The sequence below is a fragment of the Aegilops tauschii genome, chromosome 6 (assembly GCF_002575655.3).
Source record: "Aegilops tauschii subsp. strangulata cultivar AL8/78 chromosome 6, Aet v6.0, whole genome shotgun sequence".
NCBI lineage: Eukaryota > Viridiplantae > Streptophyta > Magnoliopsida > Poales > Poaceae > Aegilops > Aegilops tauschii.
In genome coordinates this window covers 196,288,978-196,310,361 of record NC_053040.3, presented here as the reverse complement: position 1 = coordinate 196,310,361, position 21,384 = coordinate 196,288,978, and positions in this window count along the sequence as shown.

Genomic DNA, 21,384 nt, shown 5'->3' with positions numbered 1-21,384 from the left:
TATTCTCTAGGAACGCGTTGAAGTTGAGGGCAACATTAGCGTGGGCCATTTGATCTACAAGACATATTGTAAAGATTTTAGACTAAGTTCATGATAATTAAGTTCATCTAATCAAATTATTCAATGAACTCCCACTCAGATAGACATCCCTCTAGTCATCTAAGTGAAACATGATCCGAGTCAACTAGGCCATGTCCGATCATCACGTGAGACGGACTAGTCAACATCGGTGAACATCTTCATGTTGATCGTATCTTCTATACGACTCATGCTCGACCTTTCGGTCTTCCGTGTTCCGAGGCCATGTCTGTACATGCTAGGCTCGTCAAGTCAACCTAAGTGTATTGCGTGTGTAAATCTGGCTTACACCCGTTGTATTCGAACGTTAGAATCTATCACACCCGATCATCACGTGGTGCTTCGAAACAACGAACCTTCGCAACGGTGCACAGTTAGGGGGAACACTTTCTTGAAATTATTGCAGGGGATCATCTTATTTAAGCTACCGTCATTCTAAGCAAATAAGATGTAAAACATGATAAACATCACATGCAATCAAATAGTGACATGATATGGCCAATATCATTTTGCTCCTTTTGATCTCCATCTTCGGGGCGCCATGATCATCTTCGTCACCGGCATGACACCATGATCTCCATCATCATGATCTCCATCATCGTGTCTTCATGAAGTTGTCACGCCAACGATTACTTCTACTTCTATGGCTAACGTGTTTAGCAATAAAGTAAAGTAATTTACATGGCGTTATTCAATGACACCCAGGTCATACAAAAAATAAAGACAACTCCTATGGCTCCTGCCGGTTGTCATACTCATCGACATGCAAGTCGTGATTCCTATTACAAGAACATGATCAATCTCATACATCACATATATTTCATTCATCACATCCTTTTGGCCATATCACATCACAAGGCATATGCTGCAAAAACAAGTTAGACATCCTCTAATTGTTGTTGCATGTTTTTACGTGGCTTCTATAGGTTTCTAGCAAGAACGTTTCTTACCTACGTAAAACCACAACGTGATATGCCAACTTCTATTTACCCTTCATAAGGACCCTTTTCATCGAATCCGATTCGACTAAAGTGGGAGAGACAGACACCCGCTAGCCACCTTATGCAACTAGTGCATGTCAGTCGGTGGAACCTGTCTCACGTAAGCGTACATGTAAGGTCGGTCCGGGCCGCTTCATCCCACGATGCCGCCGAAACAAGATAAGACTAGTAGTGGCAAGAAAATTGACAACATCTACGCCCACAACAAGTTTGTGTTCTACTCGTGCATAGAAACTACACATAGACCTAGCTCATGATGCCACTGTTGGGGATCGTAGCAGAAATTCAAAATTTTCTACGCATCACCAAGAACAATCTATGGAGTCTTCTAGCAACGAGAGGGAAAAGAGTGCATCTACATACCCTTGTAGATCGCGAGCGGAAGCGTTCAAGTGAACGGGGTTGATGGAGTCGTACTCGTCCTGATCCAAATCACCGATGACCGAGCGCCGAACGGACGGCACCTCCGCGTTCGACACACGTATGGTTGGGGAAGACGTCTCCTCCTTCTTGATCCAGCAAGGGGTAGGGAGAGGTTGATGGAGATCCAGCAGCATGACGGCGTGGTGGTGGAAGCAACGGGGATCTCGGTAGGGCTTCGCCAAGCTCAGCGAGAAGGAGAGGTGTCACGGGAAGGAGAGGGAGGCGCCAGGGGCTTGGGGTGCTGCTCCCATGCGCCTCCCCACTATATATAGGGGTGGAGGGGGCTGGTTTCTTGCCCTCCAAGTCCATTGGGGCGTTGGCAAAGGTGGGGGAAAGAAATCCCATCATTTCCCTTCCCCACCGATTGTTATCCCCCTTTTTTAGGGATCTTGATCTTATCCCTTCGGGATATGATCTTATTCCTTCTAAGGTGGGATCCTGGTGCACCTTGACCAGGGGTGTGGGGCCTTGCCCCCACTACCCACGTTCATGTGGGTCCCCCCATGCAGGTGGGCCCCACTTTGGAACCTTCTAGAACCTTCCCGGTACAATACCGAAAAATCCCGAACATTTTCCGGTGGCCAAAATAGGACTTCCCATATATAGATCTTTACCTCCGGACCATTCCGGAACTCCTCGTGACGTCCGGGATCTCATCCGGGACTCCGAACAACTTTTGATTAACCGCATACTAATATCTCTACAACTCTAGCGTCACCGAACCTTAAGTGTGTAGACCCTACGGGTTCGGGAGACATGCAGACATGACCGAGACGACTCTCCGGTCAATAACCAACAGCAGGATCTGGATACCCATGTTGGCTCCCAGATGTTCCACGATGATCTCATCGGATGAACCACGATGTCGAGGATTCAATCAATCCCGTATACAATTCCCTTTGTTTATCGGTACGTTACTTGCCCGAGATTCGATCGCCGGTATCCCAATACCTTGTTCAATCTCGTTACCGGCAAGTCACTTTACTCGTACCGTAATGCATGATCCCGTGAGCAAACACTTCGTCACATTGAGCTCATTATGATGATGCATTACCGAGTGGGCCCAGAGATACCTCTCCGTCATACGGAGTGACAAATCCCAGTCTCGATTCGTGCCAACCCAACAGACACTTTCGGAGATACCCGTAGTGCACCTTTATAGCCACCCAGTTACGTTGTGACGTTTGGCACACCAAAGCACTCCTATGGTATCCGGGAGTTGCACAATCTCATGGTCTAAGGAAATGATACTTGACATTTGGAAAAGCTCTAGCAAACGAACTACACGATCTTGTGCTATGCTTAGGATTGGGTCTTGTCCATCACATCATTCTCCTAATGATGTGATCCCGTTATCAATGACATCCAATGTCCATAGTCAGGAAACCATGACTATCTGTTGATCAACGAGCTAGTCAACTAGCGGCTCACTAGGGACATGTTGTGGTCTATGTATTCACACATGTATTACGATTTCCGGATAACACAATTATAGCATGAACAATAGACAATTATCATGAACAAGGAAATATAATAATAACCATTTTATTATTGCCTCTAGGGCATATTTCCAACAGTTCCCACGTAGTTGGTTAGTGCGTATAGACCAAATGGCCAGACTCAGATCAAATACCAAGAACTCGTTAAGCGTGTTATTTTAAAGTAATTGCGAACGCCGACCAGGGCCAGGCCCACCTCTCGCCTAGGTGGTCTCAACCTGCCCTGTCGCTCCGCCACAAAGATCCACTAGTGGGTACTCCTCGAGCCGACCCGACTTTAGTCACCACAGGTATCATATACCATGTATATAAGTATATACCCGTGATCACCTCCCGAGTGATCACGACCCGATAGTATAGAAAGGCAGACGGACAAGAATGTAGGGCCACAGATGGAATACTAGCATCATATACTAAGCATGTAGGATTGCAGGTAAAGGTAACAATAGTAGTAGCAAGGGCAGGCTATGCATCAGGATAGGATTAACGGAAAGCAGTAACATGCTACACTACTCTAATGCAAGCAGTATAGAGAAGAATAGGAGATATCTGGTGATCAAGGGGGGGGGGCTTGCCTGATTGCTCTGGCAAGAAGGAGGGGTCGTCAACACCATAGTCGTACTGGGTAGCAGCGGCGTCGGTCTCGGTGTCTAGCGAGAGAAGAGGGGGAAGAAACAATAAATACAATGTAAACAAATGCATGATGATGCATGACATGACAAAGTGTGATGCTAGGGGTGCCCAATCGCGGTAGTAGGTGATACCGGCGAAGGGGGGGAACATCTGGGAAAGTATTCCCGGTGTTTCGCGTTTTCGGACAGATGAACCGGAGGGGGAAAGTTGCGAGTTCGATATGTTAGGGATGTGTGGCGGATGAAGGTTTGCGTATCCGGATTCGTCTCGTCGTTCTGAGCAACTTTCATGTAGAAAGTATTTTCATCTGAGCTACGGTTTATTTTATATGATTTTCTAAAAATTTAAATCATTTTTAGAATTTATTTAATTAATTTAATTCAACACTATCCCGAATAGTGCATGCTGACGTCATCTTGACGTTAGCATGACGTCAGCAGTCAACAGAGGTGTTGACTGGTCAAACTGACGTGTGGGTCCCAGCTGTCATTGACTGATTAGCTAATTAACATTTGTTAGTTAGGTTAATTAGCTATTAGGCTAATTAAGCACAATTAATTAAGTTAATTAATTTAATTATTTAATATTTATTATTATTATTATTTTTAAGTCCTTTTATCATTATGGGGGCTAGGCCCCACATGTCTGTGGCCAGGGGAGGCCTACCGGACACTGCTTAGCGGGCGCGGGCGCCGGAGCACGCGGTCCAGGGGAAGCAGCGGGCGGCGCCGGCGATGGGCGACGCTGGCGGAGGGCTGCGCGCGCGCGGGAGCGCTATGGGGGGTAGCGCCGCGAGCGAGAGGGGGATGCGGGCGCGTGGGCCGGCAAGGCCACCGCAGCGCCGGAGAGGCAGGGCCAGCCGCGCGGCGAGCGGGCGGCAGAGGCGACGGGGCGCGGCCATGCGCGAGCGTGCGTGAGCTAGGCGCGTGAGGGGCGAGGTTTAGAGCAGGCGCGTGCGGGCGGTGGCGCAGCGTCGAGCATGGCAGGGGGCAGCGGCGGGGTGTGTGCCCGCTAGGCGGGCGGTGGGCGCGCGATGGCCTTCGAGCAAGGGCTGCGGGCGGGGCCGGCGAGGACGGTCGGAGCGGGGAGGGTTGCGGGAGGCCAGGTCGAGGCCAGCGGCGCAGGCAAGGGGCGGCAAGGCGGCGAGCAGAGGAGGCGCGGTGAACAGGGTAGCGGCGCGAGACGAGCGACACGGCAGGTGAGCGGGGTGGGCGTGTGCAGCAGTTCATAACAAGCAGCAGTAGAGCGAGGTGCGGGAGCGCGCGCGAGGGAACGGCAGGGGAGGCTCGCGGGGCTCACTGTGGGCGTAGGGATCGTGGTAGCGGTGCTCGTGGTGGGGGACGGGGACGACGGCGTCGACGTAGAAGAGGCAGACCGGTGAGGGAGCGCTCTGGTGAGGCCGTCCGACGAGGAGCTCCGGCGGCGGCGACGGCGTCTGGTCGCGAGGCCGATGCGTGCGTGCCCCGATCCGATCTGGATCGGGGGAGGGGAAGAGTGGGGGCGCGAGTGGGGGGGAGTGGTGCGTGGGGGGCTAGGGTTTCAGGGGCGTGGGGGGTTAAGTGAGCGGGGGTGGGCCTTGGCCCAATTGGGCCCGTGGCCTGCCGGGCCGAAGCCCAGGGGGGCGGGGGGGGGGGGGGGGGTTCTCTTTCTATTTCTTTTTTTGTTCTTTTGTTTTCTGGTTTTAATCTTTTCTTTTATTTACTTTCTTTTCTGTTTTATTTAACTTAGGGCATTTAAGTAGTATATAAATCGTGTCTTCTTCACCATAATTACCTATGCCATTTTTGGCACTGCCCGAACATTTTTGTTTCAACTTTTGAAAACTTCTGTTGTTTGACATATTTTGAATTTGACTTTTGAATGGGTTTTGAACTAACGAGAGATTAGCAACGGTAATGGAGCTGACGTGGCATCATTAGCAGAGTCTTACTGTAGCTTAATTATCCGGGCGTTACAAATCTCCTCCACTACAAGAAATCTCGTCCCAAGATTTAGGAGGTAGAAGGAAACAGTGCGGGGTATTCATCACGCAGGCGATCCTCACGTTCCCAAGTGGCTTCATCTTCAGAATGGTGCGACCACTAGACTTTGAGGAACTTGATCGCCTTCTGACGTGTGCGGCGTTCAGCTTGGTCGAGAATGCGGACCGGATGCTCTTTATAGGAGAGGTCCTGTTGCAATTCGAGCACTTCATCATCCACTGCTCGGATTGGGTCCTTGAAGCAACGGCGGAGCTGTGACACGTGGAACACATCGTGAACCTGAGAAAGGTTCGGCGGAAGCTCCAGTTGATATGCCACTTTTCCACGCCTTTCCAGAATAGTGAATGTGCCAATAGAGCGAGGAGCTAGCTTGCCCTTGATCCCAAAGAAGTGAGCACCCTTCATTGGTGTAACTCGAAGATAAGCCTTTTCGCCGGGTTGATAGACCATGTCTTTATGTTTACAGTCATACTGACTCTTCTGACGTGAATGAGCAGTCTTGAGATTCTCACGAATAATGCGGACTTGTTCTTCGGCATGTTGGATAATATCCGGACCAAAGAGTGGACGTTCCCCAGTTTCTGACCAGTTCAGAGGGGTTCGACACTTTCGTCCATATAACACTTCGAAGGGGGCCATCTTTAGACTAGCTTGATAGCTATTATTATAAGAGAACTCAGCATACGGGAGAGATTCCTCCCATTTCTTTCCGAAGGAAGTAACACAAGCTCGAAGCATGTATTCGAGAACTTGGTTGACATGCTCAACTTGCCCTTGCGACTGAGGATGAAACGCAGTACTAAATGACAGATGAGTTCCCATAGCTTCTTGGAAACTTGCCCAGAATCTTGAACTGAATAAGCTGCCATGGTCTGAGCTGATAACCAATGGAATACCATGGAGTGAAACAATCCTGGACATATAGAGCGTTGCCAGCTGACTAGCAGTGATCGTTTCTTTGACCGCCAGAAAATGTGCAACTTTAGAAAGCCGGTCAATGACGACAAGAATTGCATCATTACCTTTCTGCGATTTGGGAAATCCAGTGACGAAGTCCATCTCGACATGGTCCCATTTCCATTCAGGAATAGAGATAGGTTGCAGAGTTCCCGCAGGCCTTTGATGTTCTGCTTTGATACGACGGCAAACGTCACACTCGGCAACATAACGAGCAATGTCTCGCTTCATATTAGACCACCAGAATCTCTGACGAATGTCTTGGTAGATCTTGGTGCTACCGGGATGAATAGACAGAGGCGTATCATGAGCTTTTTTCATAACCTCCTGAGTCATATCCATGTTTTTCTCTGCACATGGCACCACTAGGCGGCCCTTGAAGTACAAAGTGCCATGATCAGCAATAGTGAAGAATGAGGGCTTTCCTTCTGCGAGGTCGCGCTTAATCTTGTGGGCTTCAGAGTCATATCCCTGTATTCTCTTGATGGAGTCCAAGAGATCTGGTTCGACAGCCAGGGTATTGAAGGAACCCTGGGAAACAACACGGAGGTTCATCTTGCGAAACTCCTTAGGAGGGGGAGAGAGTGCACCCGGAGGAACAATATGGAGGTTCAGCTTTCTGAATTCTTCAACAAGCGAGGGCTGAACTTTGTGAACCTGGAGGTGGTTGTAGTAAGACTTGCGGCTCAAGGCATCAGCCATTACATTAGCCTTGCCTGGTGTATAGGAAATACCCAAGTCAAAGTCTGCAACAATCTCCATCCATCTCTGCTGACGGAGGTTCAGGTCTGGCTGAGTAAACAGATACTTCAGACTTTGGTGGTCAGTGAAGATCTCGCAACGATTACCGAGAAGGTAATGTCGCCACTTCTTCAGTGCATGAATGACAACAGCAAGCTTGAGGTCGTGAACTGGGTAGTTCTCTTCATGAGGGCGCAATTTCCGAGAGGCATAAGCAATAACTTTGCGGTCTTGCATTAGGACACAGCCTAATCCTTGGCGGGAAGCGTCGCAGTAAATGACGAAGTCCTTCTTAGTATAAGGTGGAGCTAGCACTGGGGCAGAAGTCAACTTGTCTTTGAGTGCCTGGAAACTTTCCTGACATTTTTCTGTCCATTGGAACTTGACGCCCTTATGCAACAGGTTAGTCAGAGGCCTGGCGATCTTGGAGAAGTTCTCGACGAATCGACGGCAATAGCTGGTGAGTCCGAGAAAACTTCTGACTTGCTTGAGATTCTTCGGTGGAGTCCAATCAAGACTTGTAGGGCCGCTTGGCTATAGGAGTGGTGCCTGGTTTCTAGTTGATGATGAATTCGACAGCTCTAGCAGGGGGAATCCCTGGAAGTTCTTCAGGAAAGACATCTTGGAATTCGCGAATGACAGGAATGTTTTCAATGCCCTCAAGTGGTGTAGCATTCAATGCATTCAAGGCATAAAGCCGTGCCTCGACATTTTGCACCAGATGAGCTTGGTAAGTAACTATCTCATCTGAAGGGTGTAGCTGATGGACGGTCTTAGTGGCGCAAACTATAGAAGCAGTATGCGCTTTCAACCAATCCATCCCCAAAATGAGGTCGATGTTAGACGACTTCAGGATAATGGGAGAGGCATAGAATTCCAGCCCTTCGATTTCCACGGGGACGTCGATGCCAACCATGGAGGTTTGACACTGTCCCACGGGGTTTTTGACCACTACCGAGGTGTTCATCTCCTCACATTTAACATCGTGCTTGTATGCAAAGCCTTATGACATGAATGAATGCGATGCACCTGTATCAAATAAAACGGATGCTGGTACTGAATTTACGAGGAGTGTACCCATCACAGTAGCAGGCTGGTCTTGAGCTTCGTTCAGATCAACGTGGTTGGCATGAACACGACCATAGGACTTGGCATTGTTGCTGCGGGGCTGGTTGCTTCCACGGCCAGTTGCTGGAAGGGCCAGTTGATTCTGGTTCTGGTTGCATTCCCTAGCACGGTGCCCTGGTTGAGCACACCTGAAGCACAAACCATTATTGGGAGTGGGAGCAGGAGCTCGGGGTGGTGGTGCTGGAAGCCTTGGCTGCCTAGATGGAGGAGGAGGCAGACGAGGTGCAGCATAGGTCTGCCTTGGGGCAGGTGCAGTTGGCTGGTACATGCTGTTGGGAATCCATATCTTACGCTCTGCGAGGGCGGGCCCAAAGATGAGCCCGTGTCACGGTTGCGCCTGTGAGAGCTCTGGTATCCCTGCAGACCAGTTTCTACATTGATGGCCTTGTTCACCAAGGTGGCGAAATCAGTAAAGTCATGCACTAGAAGTGCGAGCTTGATGTCGGCTTGAAGGCCGTCACGGAACTTCTCCTGTCTGCGTGCATCAGTTGCAATGTCCTCTTCAGCATAGAGAGACAAGTCCAGAAACTCCCGCTAATAAGCTTCAACAGTTTTGTTGCCCTGGGTGAGGTTGCGGAACTCACACTTCTTCCGGTCCATGACTCCCTGAGGAATGAAGCGGGCACGGAAAGCAGCTTGGAAGTCTGGCCAGGTGATGATTGTTCCAGCTGACAGAGTACGCCTGTGGCTGTCCCACCATTGAGCTGTAGGTCCCTTCAGGAAGAAGGAAGCAAAGGTGACATAGCTGGCAGGGGCTACATCGGCAGATTCCATCTCATAGGTGATGTCACGGAGCCAGTCATCAGCATCCAGAGGCTGAGTTGAGCTGCGGTACACAGTTGGGTTGAGGCGCATGAAATCCTGCAGAGTTACTGGGGTTGGCTGCTGGTTCATATTGGGGTGAGGGAACTGAGCCATCATATTTTCCATGAATTGGCGGTTCAGTTCGAACTGTTGGATCATACCAGCCATGTACTCAGGCGGTGGTGGGGCGTTGCCACCACTACCACGACCACCTGGTCTAACCATCCTGCTAATATATAGCAGGGGTAGTTCAGCATTGAGAAATTTGCAAAGACAAGAATCATTCATGATGAAACATGCATAAAGAAAGGAGCACGATAGATACTACATAGTAGTCGGCATATCTTACAAAAGGGATCATGCATAGAGTTCGGTACACAGAGTTCAGTACATAGACTAACGACATCATAAGCGGCACGCAGGCTCGCGGCGAATGCATCTAATGCTACTAAGCAGGACTACATCAGTCCAAAGAGGTACTGTGGAGGTAGGTGTAGCCTGAAAGCTGGTAGTGTCGCATCGGGAACTCCACGTCAGCAACCTGGGATCCCCGGATACTCTGGTGCAGAACCCGACGCTCAAGTGGCAGAAGAGGACCAAGTGCGGGAGAGTAGCCTCCCACATCTGGCCAGCCGACACCCTGGGGCATCACAGTCCTGGCTGGGTAGATTGCGGAACGCGGCAGCTCTCTAGATCGGACAAAGGGTTGCAACAACGTCAGAGCACGGTAAAGGTGCTGACGGGTGGTGTACAACTCGTGGCGGAGAGCTCGGTTAGCTCGATCCAGCCCATCAGCATGCAGAACCAGGTTCTGATGGTAGAAGGGCTCTCGGGTGACAGTGGAGTAGGCGGCAGTGTAGTATCCCTCCGCACCAACATCAGATGCGATAGCAATGTTCTTGAAAGGGGAGGTGTCCAACTCCCGATACTCTCCATGAAGGCGTGTCAGAGCAGCATAAGCAGCATCGTGCACTGCCATATCGATGGTCACTCCAACACCATGAGCGGTGTGCATCATAGTAGTGGAGTCATACTCCCGAGAGTAGAGGTGGACGATGGCACGATACTGCTACTGGTTAAAGTCCTGGTACTCCTCGTAGACGGTGTACTCAGGGTGCCAGCGATAACCCAGATAGGTCATCATCTCAGCTAGCACAGCAGGTGATCCCGAGGCACCAATGGCCGTCGTGTGGCGCACGACCTGCCTCGTGGGTTCCATCTGAAAGCAAAGATGTTTCAAAGGAGTCAAATGACAGTGTGGAAATTGTTCAAAACACTATTCTATGGAATAACTATGGCTTATCCAACTTTGGGGTGAATGTGGTCACGGGATCCTAGTGTTAGAGTTAGTATATTCGTTTAAACCGAGTAGAAGAGAGTTCAGAGTCCCAGAGTAAAGGTCGAGGAGTAAAAGATCCTTGTACCACCCAATCGCGACGTGGGCCCATAAGACACACAGCCATGTTAGTAATAGTTTTTGCAATGTCTAGACTCGACTTCGGCCAAGGAGTGTGGAAGGGGGATTCCTACCGGCAGTCGGCTCTAATACCAACTTGTGACGCCCCCGATTCAATCATACACTAATCATACACGCAAATGTGTACGATCAAGATCAGGGACTCACGGGAAGATATCACAACACAACTCTAAAAATAAAATAAGTCATACAAGCATCATAATACAAGCCAGGGGCCTCGAGGGCTCGAATACAAGTGCTCGATCATAGACGAGTCAGCGGAAGCAACAATATCTAAGTACATACATAAGTTAAACAAGGTGCCATAAGATGGCTAGCACAAACTGGGATACAGATCGAAAGAGGCGCAGGCCTCCTGCCAGGGATCCTCCTAAGCTACTCCTGGTCGTCGTCAGCGGCCTGCATGTAGTAGTAGGCACCTCCGGTGTAGTAGGAGTCGTCGTCAACGGTGGCGTCTGGCTCCTGGGCTCCGGCATCTGGTTGCGACAACCAGGTAGAAAGGAAAGGGGGAAAAGAGGGAGAAAAGCAACCGTGAGTACTCATCCAAAGTACTTGCAAGCAAGGAGCTACGCTACATATACATGGGTATATGTGTAAAGGGCCATATCGGTGGACTGAACTGCAGAATGCCAGAATAAGAGGGGGATAGCTAATCCTGTCGAAGACTACGCTTCAGGCCACCTCCATCTTGCAGCATGTAGAAGAGAGTAGATGGTAAATTCACCAAGTAGCATCGCATAGCATAATCCTACCCGGCGATCCCCTCCTCGTCGCCCTGTTAGAGAGCGATCACCGGGCTATATCTTGCACTTGGAAGGGTGTGTTTTATTAAGTATCTGGTTCTAGTTGTCATAAGGTCAAGGTACAACTCCAAGTCGTCCTGTTACCGAAGATCACGGCTATTCGAATAGATAAACTTCCCTGCAGGGGTGCACCACATAACCCAACACGCTCGATCCCATTTGGCCGGACACACTTTTCTAGCTCATGCCTGGCCGCGGAAGATCAACACGTCGCAGCCCCACCTAGGCGCAACAGAGAGGTCAGCACGCCGGTCTAAATCCTATGCGCGCAGGGGTCTGGGCCCATCGCCCATTGCACACCTGCACGTTGCGTACGAGGCCAGAAGCAGACCTAGCCTAGCAGGTGTTCCAGTCCAATCCGGCGCGCGCCGCTCAGTCGCAGACGTCACGAAGGCTTCAGCTGATACCACGACGCCGAGTGCCCATAACTGTTCCCACGTAGTTGGTTAGTGCGTATAGACCAAATGGCCAGACTTAGATCAAATACCAAGAACTCGTTAAGCGTGTTATTTTAAAGTAACCGAGAATGCCGACCAGGGCCAGGCCCACCTCTCGCCTACGTGGTCTCAACCTGCCCTGTCGCTCCGCCACAAAGATCCACTCGTGGGTACTCCTCAAGCCGACACGACTTTAGTCACCACAGGTATCATATATCATGTATATAAGTATATACCCGTGATCACCTCCCGAGTGATCACGGCCCGATAGTATAGCAAGGCAGACGGACAAGAATGTAGGGCCACAGATGGAATACTAGCATCCTATATTAAGCATGTAGGATTGCAGGTAAAGGTAACAACAGTAGTAGCAAGGACAGGCTATGCATCAGGATAGGATTAACGGAAAGCAGTAACATGCTACACTACTCTAATGCAAGCAGTATAGAGAAGAATAGGCGATATCTGGTGATCAAGGGGGGGGCTTGCCTGATTGCTCTGGCAAGAAGGATGGGTCGTCAACACCGTAGTCGTACTGGGTAGCAGCGGCGTCGGTCTCGGTGTCTAGCGAGAGAAGAGGGGGAAGAAACAATAAATACAATGCAAACAAATGCATGACGATGCATGACATGACAAAGAGTGATGCTAGGGGTGCCCAATCGCGGTGGTAGGTGATACCGGCGAAGGGGGGGGGGAACATCCGGGAAAGTATTCCCGGTGTTTCGCATTTTCGGACAGAGGAACCGGAGGGGGAAAGTTGCAAGTTCGATATGTTAGGGATGTGTGGCGGACGAACGGGCTGCGTATCCGGATTCGTCTCGTCGTTCTGAGCAACTTTCATGTAGAAAGTATTTTCATCTGAGCTACGGTTTATTTAATATGATTTTCTAAAGTTTTAAATCATTTTTAGAATTTATTTTATTAATTTAATTCAACATTATCCAGAATAGTGCATGCTGACATCATCATGACGTCAGCATGATGTCAGCGGTCGGCAGAGGTGTTGACTGGTCAAACTGACGTGTGGGTCCCAGTTGTCATTGACTGATTAGCTAATTAACATTTGTAGTTAGGTTAATTAGCTATTAGGTTAATTAAGCACAATTAATTAAGTTAATTAATTTAATTATTTAATATATTATTATTATTATTTAATCCTTTTATCATTCTGGGGGCTAGGCCCCACATGCCTATGGCCAGGGGAGGCCTACCGGGCACCGCTTAGCGGGCGCTGGGTAACCGGGGCGAATCCCCGGTGGTGCAGGCGCATGTGTCGGGCGCCGGAGCGCGCGGTCCAGGGGGAAGCAGCGGGCGGCGCCGGCGATGGGCGACGCCGGCAGAGGGCTGCACGTGCGCGGGAGCGCTGTGGGGGGCAGCGCCTCGAGCGAGAGGGGGATGCGGGCGCGTGGGCCGGCAATGCCACCGTAGCGCCGGCGAGGCAGGGCCAGGCGTGCGGCGAGCGGGCGGCAAAGGCGACGGGGCGCGGCCATGCGCGAGCGTGCGCGAGCTAGGCGCGTGCGGGGCGAGGTTTAGAGCGGGCGCGCGCGGGCGATGGCGCAGCGTCGAGCATGGCAGGGGGCAGCGGCGGGGTGTGTGCCCGCTGGGCGGGCGGTGGGCGCGCGATGGCCATCGAGCAAGGGCTGCGGGCGGGGCCGGCGAGGACGTTCGGAGCGGGGAGGGTTGCGGGAGGCCGGGTCAAGGCCAGCGGCGCAGGCAAGGGGCGGCAAGGCGGCGAGCAGAGGAGGCGCGGTGAACAGGGTAGCGGCGCGGGACGAGCGACGCGGCAGGTGAGCGGGGCGGGCGTGTGCAGCAGTTCATAGCAAGCAGCAGCAGATCCATGTGCGGGAGCGCGCACGAGGGAACGGCAGGGGAGGCTCGCAGGGCTCACTGTGGGCGTAGGGATCGTGGCAGCTGGTGGGGGACGGGGACGACAGCGTCGACGTAGAAGAGGCAGACCGGCGAGGGAGTGCTCCGGTGAGGCCGTCCGACAAGGAGCTCCGGCGGCGGCGACGGCGTCCGGTCGCGAGGCCGATGTGTGCGTGCCCCGATCCGATCTGGATCGGGGAAGGGGAAGAGTGGAGGCGCGAGTGTGGGGGGGAGTGGTGCGTGGGGGGCTAGGGTTTCAGGGGCATGGGGGGTTAAGTGAGTGGGGTTGGGCCTTGGCCCAGTTGGGCCTGTGGCCTGCCGGGCCGAAGCCCAGGGGGCAGGGGGGTTTCTCTTTCTATTTCTTTTTTTTGTTCTTTTGTTTTCTGGTTTTAATCTTTTCTTTTATTTACTTTCTTTTCTATATTATTTAACTTAGGGCATTTAAGCAGTATATAAATTGTGTCTTCTTCACCATAATTACCTATGCCATTTTTGGCACTGCCCGAACATTTTTGTTTCAACTCTTGAAAACTTCTATTGTTTGACATATTTTGAATTTGACTTTTGAACGGGTTTTGAACTAACGAGAGATTAGCAACAGTAATGGAGCTGACGTGGCATCATTAGCAGAGTTTTACTGTAGCTTAATTATCCGGGCGTTACACTTATATAGGCGGGGGAAGGCGGCGGCGATGCTTGGGCGAGGGGCAAGCAAGGGCGGCGGCGGGAGTCCGGCGGCGGCACGGCTCGGACGCCGAGGCCGACACGGCGGCGGCGCGTGCAGCGGGAGGAGTCCCGCTCGATGCGGGCGAGCGGCGTGGGCCGGCTGGGCCGGCCCGGTCTGGGCGGTCAAAAGTTTTTTTAACATATAAACAAAAATAGAAATAATAATAAAAACTTAAAATATTATATAGCATATTATATATCAAAATTTTCAGAAAAAGATTTTCTACAACATGAACATTTTTCTAGCATCAAATAAAATCCGCAAAGATTTAAATACAACAAAGAGTGCTACTATTGCAATAAAACCTCATAAAAATCATTTCTTAAATACCAAAATAAATTTAAATTTATTTCTCTCCAATTTTCTAATGTAGGGAATCATTTCACCCTAATTTCCATATATTTTATTTTTGGATAAAAATAATTTGAATAAAACCAAATAAATCCAAATTGAAAATAATTTTCAAAGGGACTTTAAAGTGGATTTGTTTTAATCTTCCAACTCATCATATGTTTTGAAGAAGTCATTTTATCATCTCTCATGAAAATCATATAGTTGCTTAAAGTTTTTGAATTTAAAATATTTTCAAATGAAATTCAAATCTTTTCAAATCCCTTTTCATTTATTTAAAAATGGAAGAAGTCATGTTATCTTATCTCAAGGGTTTTGTGATGAAAAGAATTTGAATTCATAGAGATCGTAAATGAAATATGAAAGTTTGGGAAAGTCCTTTTATTCCCTCTCATTTAACTTTCAAAAGTTTCGAATTTCACTCAATTTCACACAAGAAACCACACCACAATCAATCAAATAATCAAAACTATCTAATTAATATAACAGTCCAAAATTCAGAATTTTGGGATGTTACAGTTTCCCGGCAATCAGTGCACGCGGCAACTTCCTTGCCGGGAGCCTCGGTCTTGGCCTTCTTGCTGGTACTAGTTGTACTCGATCCTTCAGCGGTCATCACTGCTTTATCCTTGCGCTTCTTGTTGCGTTTCTTGTTCTTCTTCTTTTGCTTGGCAGCGTCGTCTTCGTCCTCTGAGTCAACGTCGACACCATCTTGTTCATCGGGGAGTCGCCTCCCCTCTTCTACTCAGGCACACTTATCTACCAGAGTGTACAGCTCATTCACAGTCTTGGGCAACCGAACGTTCATTTTAGAACGTATCCTGCGGTTGCGCACGCTGGACTGGAATGCAGCAATCACAGCTGCCGGGTGGATGTCTGGAATGTTCCTGTGCACCTGGCTGAACCTCTGCATGTACTTGCGCAAACTTTCTCCTTCCTTCTACGGGAGGTGCTGCAGGTCACTGGGCCGCTCTGGTTCTTGATGGCCTTTCGTGAAGATGCCAACAAACTCATGACACAGGTCAGCCCAGGTCGAGATGGCTTGACTGCCAACGAGAAGTAGTTGGCGAATACCTTCTCGTCTCTTCCCACGGCATCTTGAACAACGATGGTGTAGATGCTCAAGAACTCTGCCGGGTTCAATCTTCCATCGTACTTTTCTAGTATCTCTGGCTTTAACGTGCGAGCAGATGGCCAACAGACTTGCCGTAGCTCGCGAGTGAAGGCGGGGCACCCAACCTCGAAAGGAAAGCACCCGCCTTCACCGGGCATGGGCTCGTCGACACCGAGGCCGTTGCGCCTATTAGACCGGTGGCGGGTTTCACGGCGTCGCTCGATGGTGACGCGCGTCTTCCCTCTGCCTGTCTTCCAAGACTCGTCACTGGTCTCGACGTGCTCGAGGATCGGATGAAGCCATCGATACGTCATCGGGTTCTTAGTCGTGTCGCTCTGGTTGCGGCCCCTACACTGGCTGCCTCGGAGGGGATTGCACCGTGGGGGTGGACCCTTCGGTACGCCCAGCGGCTCTGGCCATTATGGCCGCCTGTGGAGGCCATGATGGGCCCGCTCGCTATGATCCTCCCGCCTCGGAGAAACCAATCAAGCTCTGAATGGTGGTTCTCCACTCATCCGTCTGATCGGCTACCAGCGGGAATCACAACAGGAGTTGCGCCAACGCCAAGGCCTCCGAAGCAGTGCTTGGCATGGACAATGGCATAGATCGTAACATCGCCTAGCTTCTGACGGTGCCAGTAGTGGCAGCGACGTGGTCTTGTTGCCGTGAGCCAGTCGCCAGGGTGGCATGGTGGCGAGGAGGATGCGCTTGGGGATCAGTGGCCCCGTTCAGCCCATCGGCTCGGCCAGCTCATCCCGGGGGTGGCGCATGCCCTATAGCCGCCCCCACATCAGGGGAGGCCAGAGGGTCGCGGTTCACCCCAGAGCGGGCGCCATTGCTGCGGCTGTGTCCTTCGGTTGGGTGGAGAGGCGGAGACGAAATAATCTCCCACCACACCTTGTGGAGCGTGGCCGCTGGGATGCTGTTGGCGCTGTCCTTCTCTGGTGCCTCCTGCTCCCGTTTCGGTCGCAGGGGGAGTGGGGACGACGCCGCCTATGCCGGCCACCTCCCCCACAACGTGCACGTCCCCGTGCGTCCATGCAGCCCCCACGGCATCGGCGACCACGTACAAAGGGGCCTTCGAGGTGGACGGGTGAGCTGCAGCACCAAACTTCTTCTTGGGCGCCATGGATGATGAAGCCGTTGATGAAGAAAATGATGATGAACATGATGCGCTGCTTACACTCTTGGGTTCGCGCAAGCGCTTCCCCCTACCTGGCACGCAAAACATGTCATGGGAAAACACGGCCACCTATGGGGCCATCAGCCCCTTATGGTTCGGCAGGGGGGAAGAGCGCATTGCACAAAGAGCGGAGGGCACAGAGCAGCACGACAGTGATAACATGGGCTATTTTTACCTAGGTTCGGGCCACCGCGAGGCATAAAACCCTACTCCTACTTTGGTGGATTGATGAGAGGACCATGGTGGAGACGCAATGCTTTAGTCCGGCAGGGTTGCCTCGGGGCGAGAGCAGCTACGCGTGTATGAGTGTACAAGGGTTCGAATCCTTTCTAAGGTTGCCACTGCCCACCTTTTATAGATCAAGGGGTCACCATAATGGCAAATCAGTCATTGTGCACTGATTAGATAGCAAATAGTGCTATCACACCTAACTCTACAGACAGGACAAGGCGCATTAAAGGCACCGCTTAGTGTCACATCATAGCGTAGCCCGGCAAGCCTTGCCTTGCCATTCGGCCACGTTCTCGCCTGCCTGCATGACACGTCCCTGGACGGTTGTCATTTGGAGGTGATTTCCTTCATAAGTGGCTGCCATGTGCCAAATAATAGCCACTTAGTCACTTGGGGGCTCGACACCGCACCGATCGGTGACTTGCACTGCTGTGAGGTGGAGCAGTGGAGCCTTGGTGGCGTAATCCACCCTCATCGTACCCGGCAAGCTTGCCGGGACAGTCTTGAGACTTGCCTTCAAGGTGACCTCGACCTCGCTAGGCTCGCCTGCCCGACAAGGTGGGGGGGGTTTCCTTAGTGATATCTTGCTCCTTTGGTTGGTCTTGGTCTTCTTCATACGCCCTTTGATTTCTCAAAGAGCCGATTGTCGGTGTCAAAATCGGCGGATCCCGGGTAGGGGGTCCCGAACTGTGCGTCTAAGGTCGATGGTAACAGGAGATGGGGGACACAATGTTTACCCAGGTTCGGGCCCTCTCTATGGAGGTAATACCCTACTTCCTGCTTGATTGATCTTGATGAATATGAGTATTACAAGAGTTGATCTACCACGAGATCATAATGGCTAAAACCCCAGAAGTCTAGCTTGTATGACTATGATTATGATTGTTCGCCTCTACAGACCTAACCCTCCGGTTTATATAGACACCGGAGGGAACTAGGGTTACATAAAGTCGGTTACAGAGAAAGGAATCTTCATATTTGGTCGCCAAGCTTGCGTTCTACGCCAAGGAGAGTTCCATCTGGACACGGGTAGAGTCTTCAGTCTTTGTATCACGGCCCATCAATCCGGCCCATGGCTAACAGGCCGGACGCCCAAGGACCCCTTAGTCCAGGACTCCCTCAGTAGCCCCCGAACCAGCCTTCAATGACGAGGTGTCCGGCGCGCAAATTGTCTTCGGCATTGCAAAGGCGGGTTCCTCCCCCGATGACTTCAAAGTGATATATTCGGCTTTCCATTTGATGTCATACCCCTCGGCTTATGTGTATCAACAACTTCAGCTTCCACGTGTCGAGCGAATGCGAGAGGTTAGGATGTTTTTACACATAACACCCTAGCCATGTAAGGAGGAGTGTCTATTTAAAGAGATTGGATCTCAGATCCATTCAACACCACGCGGAAAAAATCCTCAGAGCTTGCTAGGAAAGACCACTCCAACATGGCTAGCGCTCCCAGCTCCTCCTCCCGTCCCTGCATCCCTGAAAAAGGCGATTGGGAGAAATGTTCCATATCCCACGGTCAGCTAGTGAAGCTGCAAACACAGGGATTTCTTCCCCCCGCGGATCTGGTCCTTGTTCGGGTAGGGCTGACCTCCTTCAATGACGGGGCCCATGCGGAGAATTTCCCCAATCCATCTGGGGGGAACGAGTGTGCTTCGTCCCTTATCTGCTAAGAGGTGTCGGATTTCCAATTCATCCATTCCTCCGAGGGCTTCTGGAGTATTATGGCCTCCAACTGCTCAACTTCACTCCCGCCTCCATCCTACACATCGCAGGTTATGTTGCTCTTTGTGAGTAGTTCTTGGGTTGCCAGTCCCATTTTGAATTGTGGAGAAAGCTATTCTGTCTCGTCCCGCGTAACCGCGAGGGATCCATATTTGAAGTGGGCGGAGCCGAGGTATGGCGCATTCCCGAGACCCGATATCTGTCCGGCACACCAAAGAAAGCATCCGAAGAATGGCCTTCCGAATGGTCCTATATCGAGGACGTCGCACTTCCTGACCCAGTTCGGAGGGGTCTTCCTGAGTTCACAAGCGTTCCGTTGAAGAAACGCCACAGCTGGCGCCCTCAGAGCTTCGAGGAGGAAGATAGTGCGGAAGTTCGTCAACTCATGAGCAAGATAAAGACACTCGCCCAGTCCGGATTATCAATAGTCGAGGTAATGGCGACTTCCATAGTACGGGAGTGTTCAGCCACTCCAATACAAAGGGCTTCCAATGTGACACTACAATGGGGAGGATGACGCCTCCTGCTGCGGCCGAAAGCGTCCGGAAACCCCCGCCGCACTGGCCAAAATATTGGCCGCACTGTTCAAAGGGGAGGAAGAGGAATTTCGTATCAAGCGCAGAGATGGATTTTTCATGTACAATCCTCCTAGCTGGGTAAGTCCCAACCCCTCTGCTCTAGTCACTCCACCCCCTGAGCCACTTTTAATAAATATTAATCCGTCCATTTATAACAGCAATGGCGAAAGATCTCCGAGGGGCTTCACAGCCCTGCCCCATAGCCAGAGGGCCACAATCGGGACCTTGACCCCGGATTCGAAGAGGATCCGGATATACTCGTGGTGCTCGAGGATGGGGTGTTTTACCAGGCGAGCTATGACGGCATGGAAGTGGCCATCACCACCGATTATGCCGGTCTTCTCCCTGCTTCACACGTAAGTAATCAGGAGACATATCCTCCGAAAGAGTTCCCTTGTTCTGCCTCACCCACCGCACTGTCTCGTGCTCAAAAGGGGAGGCGTTTGGCGCGCCATGCTACCCAAGAGGCAACTCCAAAGAGAGCGACCCCTACGCCGGGCAAGCCTTCGAAGGGGAAGGCAAACAAAGACACGGCCAAGCCTTCATCGAAGAGGTATTGATTTGTAAATATGCCCCTTGGCAGTCGCATCCAACTATGACTTTTTCGTTGGTCCTGTATCAGGAAAAGAGTTCGCCGGACTATGTCCGGGGGTCCAGCCGGTCATACTCCCAACAGCCGGGATCCAGATCCTGCTGCAAAGACAGGGGCTGATACGGGGGCGAGGCCGGATTGTCCTTCGGCAGAGGATTCGGATGATGTATCCGTCACAAACTCGGAAGTGGTGAGCGCCATGAATCATTGGCGCCGGAGGGCCATGCTACGGGACCCCAGCTTTACCAAAGAGGCATTCAATGCCTCCAGCTCGGCTGACGCATACATCCGAGCTGCTCGAGACGGGCTTAACAGAGCCACAGATCAGCATTTAAAAGATATGCGGGTAAATTTACATTGTCCAAATATGATAATTATATACCAGTAGCCCCCGAGACTTGAAACAGTTAATACAACTGATTTAAGGATCATTGTATAACCAGGTGCTTACGGAGAAGAACAACCTGTTGTCTCAAGAGCTAGAAAAGTGTCGGACACAGCTAACTGCTGTTACCACCGAACTGGAGAAATCCAAGAAGGCGTCAACTGGTAATATTCCCCTCCATCGAGAAAACATAATTATACGCCAGCTATGTTAACACTATTGCTTATCTCATGACAGGATCGTCAGATCAACTGGAGGAGCAACTGAAGGCCGCTCAAGCAGGTGAGAAAGAGTCCAAAAGACTACTCGCCGCGGGCGAACGTGTGTTGAAAAAAAGCGAGTCAGGGAGGAAAAAACAAACTCCAGGATTCCAACACCCAGCTGGGCGAAGAACTGAAAGATGTGCGGGCCCAGCTGGCTGACTCCGTGAAGGAGAATAAAAGCCTACGAGGCGGCATATTCAGTATGTGGTCAAACTTTCCTTGGAGTAATTCAGAGATAAAGGGGACTGACAGAGTTATTTCTGCAGGTATGCTGACTGGTCGTCCCGAAGAGGAGGTGTCCGGATTCTCGGGCGATCTACTACAAGAGCTATCGCAAATGCACGAGCAAGCTCGACAGGCGATGCAAAGTGTTGCCAAGGCCTTGTGGCCATCCGCCTCCCCTCCAGGA